Here is a 6000-nt window from a genome sequence, read left to right as displayed (position 1 = left end):
TTCTCTTCACCATTTGGTACTTCTTCCCATCTTGATGATGTTCTGTTTGTCCCATCTTTTCATCCACCAATCCCAATCTCTATTCCAACTCCCTTGTTGTTCCTTCTCCTCTTTAGATTTATCATTGCCATTCTATACCACCATCTACTCCAAAGCCTTATGTAGTAGCTCCAACGCCTCCTATTGCTGTTGGGGTGAGGCCTCTTGAGACCCCTATCTTCCTACAGATGGTGCTCTAGTTCTGCCCAAGCTCCTAATCACTGAGGTAGATGTTCCACTCAAAACCCTTATCCCATTTATACTTTTGTGAGCTACCATTGTTTGTCACTTGTTTATTCTACTTTTATATCTTCTCTTTCTTTTGTTTCTATTCCTAAGATATATGCTGAGGTTCTTTCATAGCCTAGTTGGCAGCATGCTATGGATGAGATGTTTGCCTTGCTGGCTAATGAGACATGGGATCATGTACCTTTTCCTCCAGAGAAGTCTATTGTTGGTTGTTAATGGGTGTTTATGTTAAGGTTGGTCTTGATGGCACCATTGACTGTCTAAAGTCTCATTTGGTTGCTAAAGGCTATACTTAGATTTGGTGATACATTCTCTTTGGTGGCTAAGATTGCTTCTGTCTATGTCTTTCTTTCTATGGTTGCTATATAATAGTGTACATTAAGAGTGCTCCCAATAAGGGCTTGTTTGAGAACAAGGGACATAAGCAAGTTGTTGGATATAGTGATGCTGATTCGGCTGGTTGTCCCATAGATAGATGCTCTACCTTGGGCTATTGCATCTTGTTTGGAGGTAATTTGGTTTTTTGGAGGAGCAAAAAACAAAATGTTGTGGTTAGATCTAGTGCTGAGCATAATATCAGCTAGGAGCCTCATGGAGTGAATCTAGAAGAACATTTTGAGTTCTACATAGGATTTCTTTACGTTCTTTTACTTTAAGGTGGATGATGATCATGATGTAGGAAAATAGAGAATGCAGAAAATTGGAAGAAAGAAAAGAGATTAAGAAAAAGTGAAGAGAGAAGCAGGGAAAAGAGGAGAAAAAAAGAGAAGCAAGAACTGAGAGAGAGAAAGAGGAGAAGAGAGAAATTTGGGAGAGAAAATAATAATTGTATTCAAATCATCAAAGGCATTAATTTATAATTACATCATAAGCTTTTTATAAGTAGAAAATATAATTGACCTAGCTACAATTATGTTAACAAAATAAGCAAAAGATAAAATCTAAAAATCTAAGATCTAAATAAAGTAAGATAAAGAATTAACTATCATATTATAATTACCCTAGCTATAATTTTCCTAACAAAATAAATAATAGTTCTAACAATCTTAAATCTAAGTTCCAAATTCAAATAAAACCAAAACCCTAATATCAAACATTAGAATTTAATAATCCAAATTTTCTGATAAGATCATATATTGACTTTTCTGAGAAGATACTAGGTATGGTTGGATTTCTTCTATGGAGGCATTCTAGAGCTGATCATTGTTAAGAAGCAGCAATAGTTGAATAATGCTGGCTCTCATCCGTGGCTGGTGGGGGTGTACCCCCTTATTCAAGACATCTTCAAGTTTGGGAGTAGAACTGATTGAGTTGCTTTATGTTGGATTGGCCCTTGTTTCTGGAGTCGGAAGGGTCGTTTCTAGGCGCATTTGGATTCTCATCTCCCGGGTATGGTTGATGTAGGTGATGCAGACTTGCCCATGGTAAGGAGTCTGGTTCCCTTAAGTTCCTCGATTTGTGGCTTTGTTTGTATGTAGTATGTGTGGATTAAAAATCTCTGAGGCCAATTCTGAATGAGTGATATTCTGAGGGGAGGTGTGAAGTTGTATGATCTGCTATTGATCATAAATGTCTGAATTGTGGTGTCCCACTTCATGACTCAAGGTTTCAAGCTTTCAAAAGTTCAATTGGTCTTGCCTATATTTCCCTTCTTTAAATTTATAATCAATTACAATCCCAATTCAATCATAATTTATCCAAATAGGACAAAATGTTGTCCTGCATACTTTTTGTTAAAAAATAAAGTTCCTTAAAAATTTTCTATGCTCAATCATCCATGTAAGATTGAAAGAGTAATATACAACTGCGTATCAAACAGTTCATGCTTAGTGGATCATGTTAGGATGCATTTGTACTAGATTAGAACTTGTAATATGAGGGAAATGTCATGTTGTAATTTCTGGATCTGTTCTTTTAGAAAGGGTTTTGTTGTCATTTTTCAGGTCTGACCGAGATTGTTGTAACTGCCATTTGGGCAGTTGGTCAGGAGGTTTTCTCCCGCACCTATAGCTTATAAATAGGGGCCGAGAGGTAGGCTTTGGGATGTGCTTTCAGTTGTTATTTTACAATCTGTCTTGGGGCGAGTATGTGCAGTGAGAAGGAGTGTATATCTTTCTTGTTTACAACTCTATATAGTTTTCAGGTTTATGGGCTAGGTGAGAGTTGGGTTTTTGTGGCACACGTAATCATGTATTGGTATTCAAGATAGTGGAGAAAGCTAAAGGCAAAGCCAATCTGGATGTAGGTCTTTATTGAGACCGAACCAGGATAAACTTGTGTGTTTGTTTACAGTTCTTGATTAGTTTCTTGATTGGTTTCTGTTTTCAATTCGTTGCGGATTAGAGAGATCATTTGGTGTGTTTGAGTGATTGAGTGATCATAGATGAGGGTGAGATCTAGGTTAACAGATCATCCTGTAGAAACTTTTATCATGTTAATCTGGAAAGAAAAATACAGCATCACAATTTTTTCTAACTGAGATGCCTATACATTATATTTATATAGCCATTGTGAACATGATAAAACAGCTGTCAAGTGAATTTATAAACTGCCTCATCCTTGAATGGAAATAAAGGGACAAACTCATCTATATAAGTAGCTAATACATAGGTCTGCTACATTGATGCATCTGTGATCATTTAATATAGGTTTGTTAGCTCTTATTAGTTATAGACTTATGGTCCTATGGGATAAAGAATTGTGGTTAAGAAAACTTTGTCAGGGATAGTGATTATCTTTTGATAAAAAAAGGGACGGTGATTATCATATCCCACATGTTGGTACCTTGTCAAGTATATGTAACATGCTGAAGTTGGTTTATTAGTTAATAGTAACAATTTACAACTGACTTGGTGCTGCAAGTTGTGGCTCAAAGTTGTAATTTTTTTTTTTATTATGACCTTGTGTTGCATCCAGATTGCTTGGATGATTTAGCCTATGCAATTATGTATGAGATGAGCAAGTTATGTTATTGAGTTTCTGAAGCTGATGTTACTCATGCTCATAACCAGGTAGCTACTGGTTATTTTAATTACCCTTTATAGTATCTGCTTCTTGTTTAGTCCCTCTTCATCTTTTCTTGTCTAAAATATCATTGTTGAGTTTTCAGTGGTTTAAGGTGATCAAAACCTGTTCCTATTTGCTTGAAAAATTGTCTTCAAGACAGGGTAAATGTGGAGAATGTGGTGTTTAGGTAGGATAAAATGTGGATAAGGATCCTAATGCTCTAGGAAAGTGTTGTATGATTAATTTGGCAGTTAAGAGCTATTTTCCCCTTGTATCTAATTGGTTGCAGTATTTTCCTCTTTTGCTTATAATTGCCATAATAATATGTTTCCATACCTTAGCAAGTTCTGTGGGTTAATATTTTGTGTCATTATGGATACAAATATGGCCAACTTATGTGAAATTTTGAAGCTTGTGCTCTACAGTTCTATTCTTATTTCTCATGCCAGAACAGTCCACTATCTAGGTTATGGACAGATGCGTATTTGATGAATATGCCTGCTACATATATGCTCAGGTCTTATTTGTTTACTTCTTTGGGGATGCGGCTAAGATGTCTGTACTATTGATGATGGATGGCTTAAAACAATGATATTTTTGCTTTCTTTTTCTATCCACGTAAAGACAGAAGAAAGAGATGCCGCTTTATTTCTGCCCTGTCTCTTGTTTTAGCGTGTATATACATTTTAAGGGGTGGAAGGCCTTTTAGGTGTAGCATTGATAAATAATTTTTTGAAGGTCGGAGCCAATTCATCTGTTGAACAAATGTTTACTTGCAATAATTCTATGGTGGAATACTGTGCCTTGCTCCCCAACTGCTACTAGTTTTATGAATTGTCTTAAAGTGCAAATACACTCAAAAGTGAAATTGACTTTTATAATCATTTGAGAGTTAAGTAGGATGGATTCGTGCAGAAAGCCTTGTCTACACTAGAGGTGACTTCTATTATAAATTAGTAATTGTAATGGAGAAGTTTGTTTTCTTTAGCAATGTAGAATCGTGGACACTGGCCAGTTTGGTACTTGTTCAAAAAGCAATTACATTGTCTCTCATGCTAACCTTGAGATCAAAACCTCCAGCTTCTGAGAAATAGTCATCTCTAGTTATGGTACAATTGGAAGTGGTAGAATTGTTATTCATAAGACTAAACTTGCAATTTGAACTCGTGATAGTTGAATGCCTGGTTTTTTTAAAAACATATGTGCCATTTTTGGCTATGTTTGATTGGGTGTAACATGTTTTCAGGGAAAACATTTTTCTCATTTTTTGGTGTTCGGTTGACAAACAAAATGGAAATATTTTTATAATGAAAATGTTTTACACCAAATGATGGAAAATGACTTGCCAATTCAAAATCTGTAAATCTTTTTCCTATTTAAACCAAAGCTAATGAATTGTTTTTTTTTTTCATCAAAACACCTTTACATATATGCATATGCATATATCTATACATAAATACATATATACATGTACATGTACATATAAATACATACATATATGCACATACAGACATGCATATTCATATAAACAATATATATAGATATACATATACATATACATATACATACACACAACACAACACATACATACATGCATACATACATGGACATATACATTCATGATTTGTACATATATATATATACATATACGTACATATGTAGAATACATGTTTATATATTACATACAGATAATTTTTGAAGAATATTTAATCATGCAAACCAAACACCAGAAAATAAGATAAATAATATACATATTTTTTTTGTGTATTTTCCAATGTAAAATGTTTTACTTCATGGCAAATAGAGCCTTCAGTTCTGAAATATTTTAGGATAATGGGTTACAAAAGATATCAATTCAACTTTCTGTGTATCAAATGTAGGGCTGGCCCTGAGAAGTTAGGGACCCTAAGCAAAATTTTATATGGGCCCTAACATCTCAGGGCCCTAATATTATTTAATATATATATATATATATATAATATGAGACGGGCCCATGCCTACAAGGCCACCTGGGCCCATGCCAATAAGGCTAGGACCGGCCTTGGTGGGGAGCCCAAGGCAACTGCCTTGGTTGCCTACCTTATGGGCCGGCCCTGATCAAATGTTGTGTAGTAGATGTTCTTTGAGTTAGAGTCAGTTATGTCACAAGATCTCTCGGTATACATTATGATGTTTCTTTATAAATCTCCATGCCAATCCATTCCTGATGGTATTTTGACATATTGATCTGTGTAGTTTTATAAATGGAAATTTGATTTTATTGATTTCGCTTTACATTGCTGAACTCGTTATTATTACTATATACCCTTAACTCTGATGTGCTGCAGTTGAAATCTGCTTTGCTACTTCACATAGACGGAACCAGTCCTGTTGCTGAAGATATTCTCCATTTGGGTTAGAAATAATAAGTGAATAAAAGTTAGTGCCTTTGTGTGGGATTTGTATAACATTTGGTTACAATGTGGCTTGACGAAATTAAAAAACGTACTCTTTTAGACATCTTCACATTGATTGCCCACTTAACGACATAATGGAAATGAAGAGAGATTAACGAAGCATTTGAAAATTTTGTATTCTGTTACCCAACAGCATGGTTAGATTCCTCAAATCTTTCTAAGCAAAAAAAGATGTTTTCATTATTGAAAACTTCCAGTAAACATATTTTTGTTCAGGTTAACTTCGCCGGTGGATTTCTATTTACAACTG

The sequence above is a fragment of the Diospyros lotus genome, chromosome 4 (genome assembly GCF_014633365.1).
Source record: "Diospyros lotus cultivar Yz01 chromosome 4, ASM1463336v1, whole genome shotgun sequence".
In the NCBI taxonomy this organism is placed as follows: domain Eukaryota; kingdom Viridiplantae; phylum Streptophyta; class Magnoliopsida; order Ericales; family Ebenaceae; genus Diospyros; species Diospyros lotus.
The sequence above is the reverse complement of the archived record's forward strand: the minus strand, read 5'-3'. Positions refer to the sequence as shown.